Genomic DNA, 17,907 nt, shown 5'->3' with positions numbered 1-17,907 from the left:
CATTTCTGTGTCTACCAATGTGTCTACCATTTCTGTGTCTACCAATGTGTCTACCATTTTTGTGTCTACCAATTTGTCTACCATTTCTGTGTCTACCAATTTGTCTATCATTTCTGTGTCTACCAATTTGTCTACCATTTCTGTGTCAACCAATGTGTCTACCATTTCTGTGTCTGCCAATGCGTCTACCATTTCTGTGTCTACCAATGTGTCTACCATTTCTGTGTCTACCAATGTGTCTACCATTTCTGTCTAACATTTCTGTGTCTACCATTTCTGTCTAACATTTCTGTGTCTAACAATGTGTCTACCATTTCTGTGTCTACCAACGTGTCTACCATTTCTGTGTCTACCAATGTGTCTACCATTTCTGTGTCTACCAATGTGTCTACCATTTTTGTGTCTACCAATTTGTCTACCATTTCTGTGTCTACCAATTTGTCTATCATTTCTGTGTCTACCAATTTGTCTACCATTTCTGTGTCAACCAATGTGTCTACCATTTCTGTGTCTACCAATGTGTCTACCATTTCTGTGTCTACCAATGTGTCTACCATTTCTTTGTCTACCAATGTGTCTACCATTTCTGTCTACAGATGTGTCTATCATCACCAATATGGTGTCTACTTATGTGGTGCTGTTGGCGTGTCCTGATGGTGTCCTATTAGGGTATTATGCTAGGGTGTCCTGTTTGGGGTGTTATGCTAGGGTGCAGTGGCGTAGCGAGGTCGGGTGTCACCCGGTGCGGCACTTAATGGTGTCACCCACCCCCCCCCAGAGGCGTAGCGAACCTTCCCGGGGACAAATTTTCAATTTTCGATTTGCACCTTCCCTCAAACTTTCGATTTGTACCTCCCCCCCCCCCAGCTCAAACTTTCAATTTGCACCTCTTAAAACACTATTTAACACTCGAATTAATCACTTAATTAAGTGGAGTTATCATTTTTCTCTATATATTTTGCTATTTTTTTTGTCTTGGTGTCACCCCCCCCCCTAAATTGTGTCACCCGGTGCGGTCCGCACCCCGCCCCCCCCCCCTCGCTACGCCTCTGCCAGGGTGTCCTGTTGGGGTGTTATGCTAGGGTGTCTTGTTCAATTGAATTCTATTTAGCTTCATACTTTGTACTTTGTTTTTAGATGTAGACTTTGCACTTTGTAAAAACGAATAAAACGAAATAAGCTTTTATTAAGAAAAAATGCTTTTAAAAAATGTGCGTACAATTGAAAACCAATTGAAAGTTGAAACCAAATCCTAGTATTTGGTGACAAAAGATTAGCATGTCACGCAACATACCGAGATATCTCGCGTGATTTGGGTGTAGCGAGAAGTGGACCAACCACTCTACTCGAGCAAATAAAATCTGACCACCCGGCCAGTAAATGTGTTTTGATACTGTGGTGACGTAGCAACACTAGCCACGGGGATTGGTTTCAAACCATTTGCCAGCAGACTCAACAGCCAATGTGTGATTTGTGTTGGCATCAAAACTTCAGACTGTGTTTGTAAGAGCCATATACGTGTAGTGTTTGTATTAGCCATATACGTGTAGTGTTTGTATTAGCCATATACGTGTAGTGTTTGTATTAGCCATATACGTGTAGTGTTTGTATTAGCCATATACGTGTAGTGTTTGTATTAGCCAGATACGTGTAGTGTTTGTATTAGCCATATACCTGTAGTGTTTGTATTAGCCATATACGTGTAGTGTTTGTATTAGCCAGATACGTGTAGTGTTTGTATTAGCCATATACCTGTAGTGTTTGTATTAGCCATATACGTGTAGTGTTTGTATTAGCCATATACGTGTAGTGTTTGTATTAGCCATATACGTGTAGTGTTTGTATTAGCCATATACGTGTAGTGTTTGTATTAGCCATATACGTGTAGTGTTTGTATTAGCCATATACGTGTAGTGTTTGTATTAGCCATATACGTGTCTCCTTGCATGACACAGTCCTGTTTGATTGTTTCACTTCACGCATGAATAATCGACTTGAAATCTGTGGTCACGCTTGAATGAAACGTTAACGGTAGCCACTCATGCATTGTTGGGCTGTCAAGTACAAACAAAAAACCTTTGCCTAAAACAAAGAGATAATCTGTAAGGATACATATCGTATAATGGACATCAACGAGTTCACGAATAATGTTCTATGAAGCAGGGTTTTCAGAAGATCGATTTCTGAGTTTCTGTACAGCCAATCAATGTTTGAAAGTGAAGCTTCAGGTTATAACTTAGGCTTAATAAAAATAAATAGAAAAGTAGCCTTAAACTCGAAACAATTATTTTAAAGTTCTCTGGATTTCAACGTATGGATTCTAGAAATATTACATTTCTGGATTACATTCAGGTTTAGGGTTTTTATATTTTAATTTTACCCCTGCTTTGATAGCAAAATCTGAAAAGAATCGCGTTATTTTTAACAATGATCAAACCCAACTCAATAAACCTGGCCTTCTCCATTTAACAAATTATTCGCTTAGATGTGTTGGAAAATGAAAGGCATTTGGCTGTTATTTAAACAACAGTAAATCAATCTATTCTTTAATTGGGTATTTGATGGGGAAGAAGACACCCAAAACTATGAAGCACTTGGAGAAATCGAGGGTGTTTATGCGGTACTAAACAGTCCTTACGATTCGTACCGTCAGCTAAACCAATCGCTACTCTCTATATCACCTGGCCCAAAACTAAATCACGTTTGGGTCTACTGCCGCCCTGGGTCTACTGCCGCCCTGGGTCTACTGCCGCCATGGGTCTACTGCCGCCCTGGGTCTACTGCCGCCCTGGGTCTACTGCCGCCCTGGGTCTACTGCCGCCCTGGGTCTACTGCCACCCTGGGTCTACTGCCGCCCTGGGTCTACTGCCGCCCTGGGTCTACTGCCGTCCTGACATGGGTCTACTGCCGCCCTGACATGGGTCTACTGCCGCCCTGGGTCTACTGCCACCCTGGGTCTACTGCCGCCCTGGGTCTACTGCCGCCCTGGGTCTACTGCCGCCCTGGGTCTACTGCCGCCCTGGGTCTACTGCCGCCCTGGGTCTACTGCCGCCCTGGGTCTACTGCCGCCCTGGGTCTACTGCCGCCCTGAGTCTACTGCCGCCCTGGGTCTACTGCCGTATGTGGCGACAATCGTTGGCACCACCCGCCCCTTGTAATGACGTGTGACTTGCATATTGTCTAGTTGGACCATAAAACTGTCATATTTCAACCAACTTTCGGCCAGTATTCTTACAATAACTTAACTTACTTGTCTTCTTGTCTGAGCTATCAACACAGCCACTTCTCTTATCTTAACTTCGGTGATCGCTTATCTGCGTGCCGTAAAATCATACGCTCCATTGGTTTACAGGTCCTTCTTTAAGAATCACTGTGTATACATTACTACACCATTGTGTGTGTAAAACACATTGGCAATATGGAGTACAATTGGGAAACACACTCTAATAATACAGAGTGTAGTTCACACTCTAGTAATACAGAGTGTAGGCGACGGGGTGCATGTGGTGACACTCTAGTAATACAGAGTGCAGGTGGTGACACTCTAGTAATAGAGAGTGCAGGTGGTGACACTCTAGTAATAGAGAGTGCAGGTGGTGACACAAGTAATGCGGAGTGAAGGTGACGGAGTGCGGGTGGTGACACTCTAGTAATAGAGAGTGCAGGTGGTGACACTCTAGTAATAGAGAGTGCATGTGGTGACACTCTAGTAATGGAGAGTGCAGGTGGTGACACTCTAGTAATAGAGAGTGCAGGTGGTACACTCTAGTAATAGGGAGTGCAGGTGGTGACACAAGTAATGCGGAGTGCAGGTGACGGAGTGCGGGTGGTGACACTCTAGTAATACAGAGTGCAGGTGTAGACACTAATAATACGGAGTGCAGGTGACGGAGTGCAGTGACACTCTAGTAATACGGAGTGCAGTGACACTCTAGTCTTTTATCTTCAATGAGCCTTCATCCCACCAGACACTACGTCATTTCCGGCTCCTGAAGCCCACATAGGATAAGTTATTTCACTGAAACAATCTGCTGTGCTCACGTGATAGGCATCGCTTGATGTCGGTGTTTTCCGTATGGTTCCGCCTCCTTTCTTTCCTCCCCATCGTATTTCCAAACGAACCATATTTAGCTTCCTGGCTTGATTACACTAAAACGGATGGGAATAAAAATACTTCTGATTTACTCCAACATTATTTGCTGGATAGTTGCGCTATAAATAACATGGTTGTCTATTTCCTTCCTGGTGGAAATGTTGAACACGTCAGTTGTAAAGCAATGGTTGAAAACTTTGAGTTGACCCCGGCAGTTGTAGCCCCCCCCCCCCCCCCCCCCACATGACACCTGTTAGGTGTGGGGAGGAAAATAAATGTTGTGTAAGAAGCTGTGCTAACTTTATCCTTGACCTTTAACCTAGGCTAGAGAGACCTTATGTTTAACAGACACCCAACAAACCGTATGTTTTACCTTGGCATCTTGTGTTTGACCAGGATTGGGTGGTCAGTTTTCTAATTTGATGGTCCCACAATCACCCTGTGCTTTCTGTGTACTGATGCTTTACATCGACACGGACAACAAGCTGATACACTGAACGCACACACATACACCCACACACACACAATGCACACACAATACCCACACAAAACCCACACAAAACCCACACAACATCCACACAAACCAACACAAACCCACACACCAGCTACACAAAACCCACACACCAGCTACACAAAACCCACACAGCATCCACACAACATCCACACAACATCCACCCAAAACCCACACAACATCCACACAAAACCCACACAACATCCACACAAACCAACACAAACCCACACACCAGCTACACAAAGCCCACACAGCATCCACACAACATCCACACAACATCCACACAAAACCCACACAACATCCACACAAACCAACACAAACCCACACACCAGCTACACAAAGCCCACACAGCATCCACACAACATCCACACAACATCCACACAAAACCCACACAACATCCACACAAAACCCACACAACATCCACACAACATCCACACAAAACCCACACAACATCCACACAAAACCCACACAACATCCACACAACATCCACACAAAACCCACACAACATCCACACAAACCAACACAAACCCACACACCAGCTACACAAAGCCCACACACCAGCTACACAAAACCCACACAGCATCCACACAACATCCACACAACATCCACACAAAACCCACACAACATCCACACAACATCCACACAACATCCACACAAAACCCACACAACATCCACACAACATCCACACAAAACCCACACAACATCCACACAAACCAACACAAACCCACACACCAGCTACACAAAGCCCACACACCAGCTACACAAAACCCACACAGCATCCACACAACATCCACACAACATCCACACAACATCCACACAACATCCACACAACATCCACACAACATCCACACAACATCCACACAAAACCCACACAACATCCACACAACATCCACACAAAACCCACACAACATCCACACAACATCCACACAACATCCACACAACATCCACACAAAACCCACACAACATCCACACAACATCCACACAACATCCACCCAAAACCCACACAACATCCACACAACATCCACACAAAGCCCACACACCAGCTACACAAAACCCACACAGCATCCACACAACATCCACACAACATCCACACAACATCCACACAAACCCACACAACAGCTACACAACGCACACACATGGCACACAAGCCAACACCGTGACCACGCCCACCCCGATAGCCCCACCTGACCCGACACCCACACCCAGCATGTTGTCAGTGTATTAAAATCTCAATCATTGAAGATTAAAGGATCAGGACTAATCCGCTCAGCGGAGGCACTGGTTGAGACTTACTTTAGAGCGCACGCGGGGTTTGGTGTAGCGTGTGACTCAGTGGATTAATCTAATACTCTTACACCTGGCCTGAGAACAAGCTGGCTAATCACTTTGATGGTGAGTACCGCTGTTGGTCGTTAAATAATCCAAACTTTGATCTTTTAATTTCAAGTCACCTGCCCATGGGCTCAGCTCTATAGCGATAATTCACGATTATAAGACCTATCATTTCTTTAAATGTTTTTAAATCCTTCTTTTTCTTATAGATTTATTACATTTTTTAACATAATCCAGTGGCAATTAAAGTTTGATAGCACTGTATACTGAAATCAGTTAATCATGCAATTTACCATCTTTACTTCTTTACTAATGTCTGAGTGTGTCGGTACTAATGTCTGAGTGTGTCGGTACTAATGTCTGTGTGTGTCGGTACTAATGTCTGAGGTTGTCGGTACTAATGTCTGAGTGTGTCGGTACTAATGTCTGAGTGTGTCGGTACTAATGTCTGAGTGTGTCGGTACTAATGTCTGAGTGTGTCGGTACTAATGTCTGTGTGTGTCGGTACTAATGTCTGAGTGTGTCGGTACTAATGTCTGAGTGTGTCGGTACTAATATCCGTGTTGTCACAAAGCATGGTACTTATGATCCCTGCCCCATTAGTAGCCATGTTGTTTGTTGAGATCCTAGATCAATCTCCGGCCATGCTTGACGAATGTAACACGATCTATAAATACATGATCTCTTCCAGCCCGATCTGAAATAACACAGGCCTTTGATCACTCATTGATATTGTTGGAGATTTTTCAAGCCAGATCTAATGTTCCAAATTATTCTTAATCAATTACCGATTGATTTTCCCACTTTAATTAATTATTGTTTTTTGTGTGTGTTTTATTTCTATTATGTAATGATTGACCAAGCCTGGTCAGGCAGCCATTGAATCTGGCCTGGTTAGCTAACGACTGCAGGTTTTGTTGCCATCAGTTGGTCAAGCAGCCATTGAATCTGGCCTGGTTAGCTGACGACTGAAGGTTTTGTTGCTATCAGTTGGTCAAGCAGCCATTGAATCTGGCCTGGTTAGCTGACGACTGCAGGTTTTGTTGCCATCAGTTGGTCAAGCAGCCATTGAATCTGGCCTGGTTAGCTGACGACTGCAGGTTTTGTTGCCATCAGTTGGTCAAGCAGCCATTGAATCTGACCTGGTTAGCTGACGACTGCAGGTTTTGTTGCCATCAGTTGGTCAAGCAGCCATTGAATCTGGCCTGGTTAGCTGACGACTGAAGGTTTTGTTGCTATCAGTTGGTCAAGCAGCCATTGAATCTGGCCTGGTTAGCTGACGACTGCAGGTTTTGTTGCCATCAGTTGGTCAAGCAGCCATTGAATCTAGCCTGGTTAGCTGACGACTGCAGGTTTTGTTGCCATCAGTTGGTCAAGCAGCCATTGAATCTGGCCTGGTTAGCTGACGACTGAAGGTTTTGTTGCCATCAGTTGGTCAAGCAGCCATTGAATCTGGCCTGGTTAGCGGACGACTGCAGATTTTGTTTTCCATCAGGATCTTCTACACAGTTTATAAAGAACTCGCTTCCCGCAAGATCAATGTAATCAGCCATTTGTGTCTTGAAATTAAAAAAAAAAACTTGCTTACTAAATTGCTTAAACGGCACATTGGCTGCGAGGGTGTGTGTGTGTGGGGGGGGGGGGGGGGGGTCGCTGGGGGTGGAGGGGGGGGGGGGGCAGGAGAGAGAGAGAGAAAGAAGGAGAGAGAGAACGTGTTAAGTTAATATTCTGTTTTTTCCCCTCGTAGGGTTTTTGCTTCAAAATTTCACAATGTCATTTTCTCTCAAGTGCGGTTGGTGATGATAGCTGGTGGATAAATGTTTAATGGTGTCCTCAAAATGTTTCTTTTTAACTTTGTAGCGCCAATGGATGGGAATTAGGGGCCGATTATTTTCTTTTGTCAAGGGACGTAAGCTGTACTGTACAAGGGAGGTAATTATTGGAGACTTGTGACAGACAATCCACCGTGAAATGAATGGAACATCAGTCGTGCATAGATAAACAGTTCCATATTTATAGAGTCCCACCATAGATGATGGCATTAGATTGACCAGAGAGATAAAGTACATGCAAGTAAGCTTAATATGACCAGAGAGCTTAGAGTGACCAGAGAGCCTAGAGTGACCAGAGAGCTTAGAGTGACTAGAGAGCTTAGAGTGACTAGAGAGCTTAGAGTGACCAGAGAGCTTAGAGTGACCAGAGAACTTAGAGTGACCAGAGAGCTTAGAGTGACTAGAGAGCTTAGAGTGACCAGAGAGCTTAGAGTGACCAGAGAGCTTAGAGTGACCAGAGAGCTTAGAGTGACCAGAGAGCTTAGAGTGACCAGAGAGCTTAGAGTGACCAGAGAGCTTAGAGTGACTGGAGAGCTTACGACGCAAATGTTATTGCTATGATCCCGTTAGATCAATGAACTACAGCTGGTGAGAAGTGACTTTCTTACCTCAGGTGGTTCTGGCCGTTGGGTAGCCGAGCCACCTGAACCAGGCTCTCATAATATTAAGTAACTACACCGGCGGTAGTTAGTCACCAGTTTACTGATCATAGGAAGGACTTTAAAACTTTTATTTGCCTTCATTTCTATTTCTAGCATCCATTCATCTCTGATGTAACAATCACACACGCACACACACACACACACACACACACCTGAAAGCATTCCATTTCACTAATGTCACGTGAGCTAGTACTTTGATGCTTAAGCCTCACCCATTGAATACATATAGACCTTAACCTTAGACACCGACTCGAGACATTGACTCGGACATTTACACCCAGACACGATTGACTAGTCAGGGAGGTATCGGCTGTATGATTACATTTGTATCGTCACACGTCTGTATGCCTACATTTGTATCGTCACACGTCTGTATGCTTACATTTGTATCGTCACACGTCTGTCTGCTTACATTTGTTGAACTAGTCTGTCGGAACCTCTAGAATTACATCAAGCACAGCGATAGGTTGAAGAAAACTTGTTTGTACAAGCCACTCAAATAACAATCTTCTGTAGCCCCAGGATAGCCGATGGTTTCCTTCACAGAACAAACGAAAATATTATAAGATCGCGTATTGCATAAACAGCCATTGAACTGATAATTGATTAGCCATCTCTTTGTACAGCATAAAGACACCTTGCCAACACATTACCGTGTCTACTAGCCTACGTGTTGTTATTTATGCTAGATAAGTTAAAGGTTTTAGAGCGTAATTTTTTGTGGGTTCTAGGACATTTTTGTTATCGCTGGATTGTACATGCCATTTCTATATCTAGTAAAATGTTAATGGCAGGATACAGCTGACTAATGATGTCAACATCACTTAAACTAATGATGTCATCACAGGCGATCGTTGATTATGACGTCACTAGGTTTTCCCCACAAACTCCCCACCATAAAATGCCCACAGCATCTGTTGAATAAATAATAGGCTTGCTGCGGTATGTGAATCAAGTAAGGGGAAGGAATATCAAATCAAGTGGAGTTACCAGGAGGAAAAATACGGCTGGTTAACGTAAGGTTTTTTCTCTCTTCTTTTTATAAACCACAATGATTTCAAGAAAATCATATTTTTTTTAAATGTTTGCTTTACTTCCATGTCCAAAGGTTATCTCCCTCTTCCCCCATCCATCCCGTCCCCCACCACCCCATCTCTAACCCTTCACTACATCCACCCCGTCCCTAACCCTTCCTCTTAACTAAATGGGAAAATCATTACAAATAAGAAATTTTATGTTGAAATATTTCTCGTACAGATTTAAATTGTGGTGTTATTGTGGTTGCTAGGCAACTAACGCGGCCATGTCTAAAGGAAACACGAGTAGAGTCCATGCAGTTAAGAACAAAGCTTAACACCAGGACTGATGGGACTCAATGGCTGCCTTGTGTCAAATGGGAAATTGGATTTGATCATGTCGATAAATTGGACATGGCGGCTCGAAGGTTTTCTACTTTATTTTTGGATTCAAAATGGCTGCTATTCATGACGTCATTAGTCACTCGAGGAATCAGACATAGCAAAGTCATGTTGTGAAGTTAATGGAGTGATCAGTGTCTTGTTGTTACAAGAAGTTACTTTAAAACCAACAACTTTCACATGACGTAACAAAAGGACATATATGATCGTACAGTAAGGACAGACAGATATAATCGTTATGTGATGCACGTATCTCCAAGCTTTTATCTTTTGTTTTTCTATCCGTCCAATTGAATTGCCAGCTGATCAATAAAACTTTTTTGTCAACCCACCGCGATTAACAAAACTTCTCTCATTACCTTCATTAGGTCGACGTCTTTTTAGGCCTAGAACGTGTTCAGACATTTTCTTAATTATTTCAATATTGGGAGAGAACATCATCGCTGTTCGGTTCTCTTACAAATAATAACACACATATTTTCACACAACAACACACACACACACAGCTTCACACAACAACACACAGCCTCACACAGCAACACACACACACAGCTTCACACAACAACAGACAGCTTCACACAACAACACACACACAGCTTCACACAACAACACACACACACAGCTTCACACAACAACACACACACAGCCTCACACAACAACACACACACAGCTTCACACAACAACACACAGCTTCACACACCAACACACACAGCTTCACACAACAACACACACAGCTTGACACAACAACACACACACACAGCTTCACACAACAACACACACACAGCTTCACACAACAACACACACACAGCTTCACACAACAACACACAGCTTCACACACCAACACACACAGCTTCACACAACACACACACAGCTTCACATAACACACACACAGCTTTACACAACAACACACAGCTTTACACAACAACACACACACAGCTTCACACAACAACAACAACACACAGCTTTACACAACAACACACACACAGCTTCACACAACAACAACACACACAGCTTCACACAACAACAACACACACAGCTTCACACAACAACTCACACACAGCTTCACACATCAACCCACACAGCTTCACACATTTACTCACACACCCTCATATAACCATAAACATCCTAACATAACCACAACCATCTACCCACACATGTAGCAACCATTTCAATTTAACTCTTCAACTTTCTAGTCTTGTTATGTCATGTGGCACAAATATCTCAATTGTGAATGGACAGGAGATGTTATTGTGGTGGCTTAGAAACCTCCCCACTACCTCCCACACCAACACCAACTGTAAATGGACCCCAAAATCAATGCTGTCTCGCGTTAAGCTTAATCTTTTTACTTTGTCATATACAGCGTGTGGGGAGCCGGACGTTTTCCCGAAAGACACTTGCCCGAAGGCCGATTTCCCGAATGGACACTTGCTCGAATACGACAAATGCCCGAATGGACACTTGCCCGAATGGGACAAATGCCCGAATGGACACTTGCGCGAATGCGACAAATGCCCGAATGGACACTTGCCCGAATGGGACAAATGCCCGAATGGACACATGCCCGAATGCGTCCATTCGGGAAATCGGCCTTCGGGCAAACGGCATTCGAACAAGTGTCTTTTGGGAATTTGTCGTAGACCCCAGCGTGTGTATGTGTATGTATATATGTAAGCACGATAGCTAGAGTACCGTTTACGTTAGGTTAACTAAATTTCATTTACAACATCAAATTTGTAGTTTTATGTTAACTGTATAGCGATTTCCAATAAACGGAAGTGGTACCCGCTCCACTTCCGGTGTCTCAAAATCTATAAGTTGAGTATGCTGAAAAAAATATTTGACCTTTGAATTAGTCTAACAGTATTCGTGTTGACAATGTTGTAATTAAGGTTGATTTCTTGATTAGCCTGCACTACAACACAGGACGGGTGCTCCATTACATCTTTTGTTAAAAAATGATTGGATTCTATTTATAGAAAGGGCAATAGCAATTGTCAAGTTGCCCCAAATTTTAAATGTTGTCAAGTTGCCCCAAGTTACAAAAGTTGTCAAGTTGTCCCAAGTTCATAGTGTAGCCTACAATTTAAAATTACTTTTCTCCTATTGATTTTTTTATCTTGAGGGTGAGACCTTACTTCAGGCGCGATGTAATTGATGTTGGTTACACATCTGTTTATATACAGCTGCATTTTCACTAACCATGCAACATCTGCATTGTTGAATATATCACATCTACAGATTTTAACTGACCACGCATGTAGTTTGATGAATTCGTAGCACCTGCAGATTTTCAATGTCTAGCGTCCCACCTCAGTATAGGGGGGGGGGAGGGGAATGCCCCACCCCTTCCATTTCCCCACTGTCCATGTTATTTCTATAGCATCCTAACTACACTGTTGAAAGAAATGGTCGTATATCACCAGTCAAATCGTTAGCTCCAGTACTTGTCAGGGTGGTCCCCCCCCCCCCAGCCCAGGACACCAGAATATTTGATACCAAAAGATAAATGCCGATAGGATGAACGCTGGAGGTCTGGTCGGTGAAAGAAAATTACAGACTATCTTCACAGTGCCAGATTTTCGTTGGGGGGGGGGGGATAAGGCACCAACACCAGCCACACGGATTGAGGTGGCGTTGGAGGATGGAGGAGGGGGGGTGACGGTAATCAAGGGTGTTAACTCTCAACAAGGAACTCCGTGTACTTAGCCTTTCAGTGGGATTTTCTCCTCTTGTTCAGCGGTGTCAATTTGAAACGCATCTTTTGGTTCATCAAGCAATCAGGAAGTGAAGGCGGTCAGGACAAGTGGAACACATTGATAGAAAACTGGAAGAATTGTAGGAGAATTTGTCTTTTGGAAAGGAAAATACGCAGGGAAATATGTCTTTGAGTTTACCCATTTCTAATGGGGACCTTATATATATATATATATATATATATATATATATATATATATATATATATATATATATATATATATATATATATATATATATATATATATATATATATATATAGGGTTTCCTTAAAACAAGGAATTGGATTGGGGATAAAATATAATTATTGGATCTCCCCCCCCCCCAACCCCGCTCTGTTGCCGATTATGCATTGTTTTGTATATGATGCACCTTGGTTAGACGTGTGTATTTAATTAATTTAAATCATTCTATTTTCTAACTTCTAATGACACAGAGTCTCAAGAAAATCACTTTCTGCCCAGTGGCACTGATTTTCCTCTAGACAGAATACAGACAGCACTTTCTGCCAAGTCCACACAATAAATCCCCTGATGATTGTTTCCAATAACCCCAGCAAGACCAGCCGATATTGGACTCCTCATTTACATAACAATGTGCTGTTTGAAAGTATTGATTTCTTTAGTCATACTACATTTAATTGGATGGTTGAATTTTTTCGAACATTTTGTTTTTATTAAAATTGTAATTGTTATTTATTATTCAAATAATTATACACCCGCCGTCTTTGTGTACAGTGGTGTACTCACTTTCTGCTGGCAGTGTACATGCTGTGTTCATGTCCAGTCCTTGAACACTTGCGCCAATAGTCCGTTACATTAGTAGGCCCTACACATGTTGGGACAGTGCTGTCTTATTAGCACCTTGAATAGATGTGTTTTAGTCAATGTTGAATTAGCACCTTAAATAGTTGTGTTATAATCAATGTTGAATTAGCACCTTAAATAGATGTGTTTTAGTCAATGTTGAATTAGCACCTTAAATAGATGTGTTTTAGTCAATGTTGAATTAGCACCATAGAGATAATTTTTGGTCAACGTTTAATTATCACCATGGAGATATGTGTTATAGTCAATTTTTAATTAGCACCATGGAGAGATATGTTTTGGTCAATGTTCAATTAGCACCATTAGGCTTGAAAAGACGTAATTGTAAGCGCTAAGTACCTGTTGTAAGGATTTGTATGACTATAGTGGCTACACAGAAAAATTAAGGAATCAATCGTTACAAATCGATGAGGAAATATGGAAGAGTGAATGGCCATCGATTAAACAACACCATCCAATAAAAGGGTACATGATGTGTTCATTTGACATGACGAGAGAGCTTGTGGCCAGGTTTCTTGTGTCGATAAGGCCGAACCAAATGTCGTTGATTTGGTCTGAAGCAAATGAGAGAAGGGAAGCTTGTGAAGGATGGGGGACGTGGGGCCTTGAATCACGTGGTATAGTGAGATTCGATCGAAGCGGCTGGGAATTGCGATTCAGTTAGGAATGTGCCAAATGTGATGTGGATTCTATAATAACAAGTGTCTCTGTGGAAAGATGACGATTAGTTTTGCAGGAAGAAAACTTTTACCGGAAAAATGTCTTTAAACGAAACTCAGAATAAAAAAAAACGTTGAGTGCTTGTTGGTATTGCAGGTAGCTAGTTCGTAAAGGGCTGTTGAAGGTTTGTATGCTATGTTATTGTTTACTGTTAATGTGGAGAGTAAATTAATGTTGTGTAGATTAGGGTTAAACTTTAAGCACTGAAAGATGAGTCGTTACATAGCCTTTGATCGTGGCTTTCTAACATCTAGAACTTACATTCAAATAACACATACAATTATGTTTAGCTCATTACGTGTAATTATGTTTTAGTAGCGGTGATGAGATGCTTGGAAGAAACTCTGAAGAGAAGCCATAACGTACACTCCGCCCTGATGTAGTGTAAGAGAAACCATAACATACACTCAGGGTATAAGCTAAAACCTAACCAAGGATTCTATTTTTTCCTGACCTGAATACACATGACATCACCCCCGCGTTTCTCGCTAGGTCAAACCTAAAAAAACTCCTAATGACTAAATGATATCAATCGCTCAAAAAACTCCTAATGACTAAATGATATCAATCGCTCAAAAAACTCCTAATGACTAAATGATATCAATCGCTCAAAAAACAACAGGGCTGGTTTAGGTCATCGATTTTCTCAGTGATATGTTTTGTGAAGTTGATTAACATCAAAGTGTCTCCTAGCTTTAATAATTTTAGAGCCACAGGTCTTTCAGTGTTGACACACGTGATGTTTTGAAAGTTGACTCACATACAACAGAGAGTACTAGCTAGTACTAGCTAGCATGGCGTCAAATATCTGTTCTCACTGTACGATCATATCTGTCTGTCCTCTTGTGGGGTGTATCCTTATGTGGGGTGTGTCCTTGTGTGGGGTGTGTCCTTGTGTGGAGTGTATCCTTGTGTGGAGTGTGTCCTTGTGTGGGGTGTATCCTTGTGTGGAGTGTGTCCTTGTGTGGGGTGTGTCCTTGTGTGGAGTGTATCCTTGTGTGGAGTGTGTCCTTGTGTGGAGTGTATCCTTGTGTGGGGTGTGTCCTTGTGTGGAGTGTGTCCTTGTGTGGGGTGTGTCCTTGTGTGGGGTGTGTCCTTGTGTGGAGTGTGTCCTTGTGTGGAGTGTGTCCTTGTGTGGAGTGTGTCCTTGTGTGGGGTGTGTCCTTGTGTGGGGTGTGTCCTTGTGTGGAGTGTGTCCTTGTGTGGAGTGTATCCTTGTGTGGAGTGTGTCCTTGTGTGGGGTGTGTCCTTGTGTGGGGTGTGTCCTTGTGTGGAGTGTATCCTTGTGTGGAGTGTGTCCTTGTGTGGGGTGTGTCCTTGTGTGGGGTGTGTCCTTGTGTGGGATGTGTCCTTGTGTGTGGTGTGTCCTTGTGTGGGGTGTGTCCTTGTGTGGGGTGTGTCCTTGTGTGTGGGATGTGTGGGGTGTATCCTTGTGTGGGGTGTATCTTTGTGTGGGGTGTGCCCATGTGTGGGGTGTGTCTTTGTGTGGGGTGTATCTTTGTGTGGGGTGTATCCTTGTGGGTGGGTGTATCCTTGTGTGGGGGAAGTGCGGGGTGTGTCCTTGTGTGGGGGATGTGTGGGGTGTGTCCTTGTGTGGGGGATGTGTGTGGTGTGTCCTTGTGTGGGGTGTGTCCTTGTGTGGGGGATGTGTGGGTGTATCCTCGTGTGGGGTGTGACCTTGTTTGGGGTGTGTCCATGTGTGGGGTGTGTCCTTGTGTGTGGGAGGTGTGGGGTGTATCCTTGTGTGGGGGATGTGTGGGTGTATCCTCGTGTGGGGTGTGACCTTGTTTGGGGTGTGTCCATGTGTGGGGTGTATCCTTGTGTGGGGTGTGTCCTTGTGTTGGGTGTGTCCTCGTGTGGGGAGTGTCCTTGTGTGTGGGAGGTGTGGGGTGTGTCCTTGTGTGGGGGATGTGTGGGGTGTATCCTTGTGTGGGGTGTGTCCTTGTGTGTGGGAGGTGTGGGGTGTATCCTTGTGTGGGGGATGTGTGGGTGTATCCTCGTGTGGGGTGTGACCTTGTTTGGGGTGTGTCCATGTGTGGGGTGTGTCCTTGTGTGTGGGAGGTGTGGGGTGTATCCTTGTGTGGGGGATGTGTGGGTGTATCCTCGTGTGGGGTGTGACCTTGTTTGGGGTGTGTCCATGTGTGGGGTGTGTCCTTGTGTGTGGGAGGTGTGGGGTGTATCCTTGTGTGGGGTGTGTCCTTGTGTGGGGGATGTGTGGGGTGTGTCCTTGTGTGGGGGATGTGTGTGGTGTGTCCTTGTGTGGGGTGTGTCCTTGTGTGGGGGATGTGTGGGGGATGTGTGGGGTGTGTCCTCGTGTGGGGTGTGTCCTTGTGTGGGGCGTGTCCTTGTGTGGGGCGTGTCCTCGTGTGGGGTGTGTCCTCGTGTGGGGTGTGTCCTTGTGTGGGGCGTGTCCTTGTGTGGGGTGTGTCCTTGTGTGGGGGATGTGTGGGGTGTGTCCTTGTGTGGGGGATGTGTGGGTGTATCCTCGTGTGGGGGATGTGTGTGGTGTGTCCTTGTGTGGGGTGTGTCCTTGTGTGGGGGATGTGTGGGTGTATCCTCGTGTGGGGTGTGACCTTGTTTGGGGTGTGTCCTTGTGTGGGGCGTATCCTTGTGCGGGGTGTATCCTTGTGTGGGGCGTGTCCTTGTGTGGGGGATGTGTGGGGTGTGTCCTTGTGTGGGGGATGTGTGGGTGTATCCTCGTGTGGGGGATGTGTGTGGTGTGTCCTTGTGTGGGGTGTGTCCTTGTGTGGGGGATGTGTGGGTGTATCCTCGTGTGGGGGATGTGTGTGGTGTGTCCTTGTGTGGGGTGTGTCCTTGTGTGGGGGATGTGTGGGTGTATCCTCGTGTGGGGTGTGACCTTGTTTGGGGTGTGTCCATGTGTGGGGTGTATCCTTGTGTGGGGTGTATCCTTGTGGATATCAACAAACCCATCAATTTCTGGGTAGGATGTGATGGAGGGCTGTGGTATCATGCTATCACGAGAGGAGACTCGAGATTTTAAAACTAATTCACAGTTCCCATAGCACGCGCTATTGCCCCCCCCCCCCCCCCATTATGGCGTGTCTGAGACAATGGCTGGATGTGTTTACCAAACTACAAGCAACCGTAATCCATATTTTGATATCCTTATTTTCACTGGTAGATCTAAACTGCTCCAATAAAAAAAAACGTGTGTATCAGCTATAATGTGGGACGGACTGCGTGGCGTAGGGGTAGAGAGCAGACTAACAGCCAGAGTTCGAATCCCGTTTCATGTCCGTAGAAAGTCCAGTTAGCTCTGTCAGGGAATTTTCCCAGCTATAAAATTATTCGGTCCCGGCTCTCGTTAATGTTCGGCGTGGTCGAGTAGGTAAAGCACATGGGTGTTAAAGCGGAAAACACCGAGTTCGAACCCTTATGCAGATGAGGTTCAATAGCTGGGTACAGCAACTCCAAAATCAAACGGGAATCAACGGCCTTTATGGCGCATAACAAGTTAATTGTGTTGGAGGGAACTTTCAACATTAAAAATTAAGAAGAAGAAGAAAGAAGGCTCCGATATTTTGATGTAATAGCTCCAACAAGCTGGGGTACCAGCCATATTGAACAGCCTACATACAACGACCTAATTTTTATGCCATCAACATCTCTATAACTCCCACAAAACGCATGAGTGAGCAGCTCAGCCCTAGATTGTATTTATCCTATATATCCTAAATTGTATTTATCCTATTAACTCTGCGACGACCTGACACGTTGTGTGTCGGCTTGACATG

At 44.1% G+C, this 17,907-nt stretch overlaps 1 protein-coding gene across 10 annotated transcripts in view; it reads left to right on the top strand.

The window, feature by feature from the left end:
- Window positions 1-17,907, top strand: part of LOC131949413 (cadherin-23) — a 98,279-nt gene that overhangs the window by 23,356 nt on the left and 57,016 nt on the right. The window contains exon 1 of one of the 10 annotated variants that reach the window (XM_059311301.1): window positions 5,889-5,996. The exons of the other annotated variants lie outside the window; for them this stretch is intronic. The gene's annotated coding sequence lies outside the window, so the exon portion shown is untranslated. Of the gene's footprint in view, window positions 1-5,888; window positions 5,997-17,907 lie in introns of those variants that run through there. 10 annotated transcript variants of the gene reach the window in all.

Source organism: Physella acuta, unplaced genomic scaffold (assembly GCF_028476545.2).
Source record: "Physella acuta isolate Inbredline_101_S28 unplaced genomic scaffold, ASM2847654v3 ptg000694l, whole genome shotgun sequence".
Lineage (NCBI taxonomy): Eukaryota > Metazoa > Mollusca > Gastropoda > Physidae > Physella > Physella acuta.
Note: the sequence above shows the minus strand (reverse complement) of the source record. Positions and strands in the feature narration are given on the sequence as shown.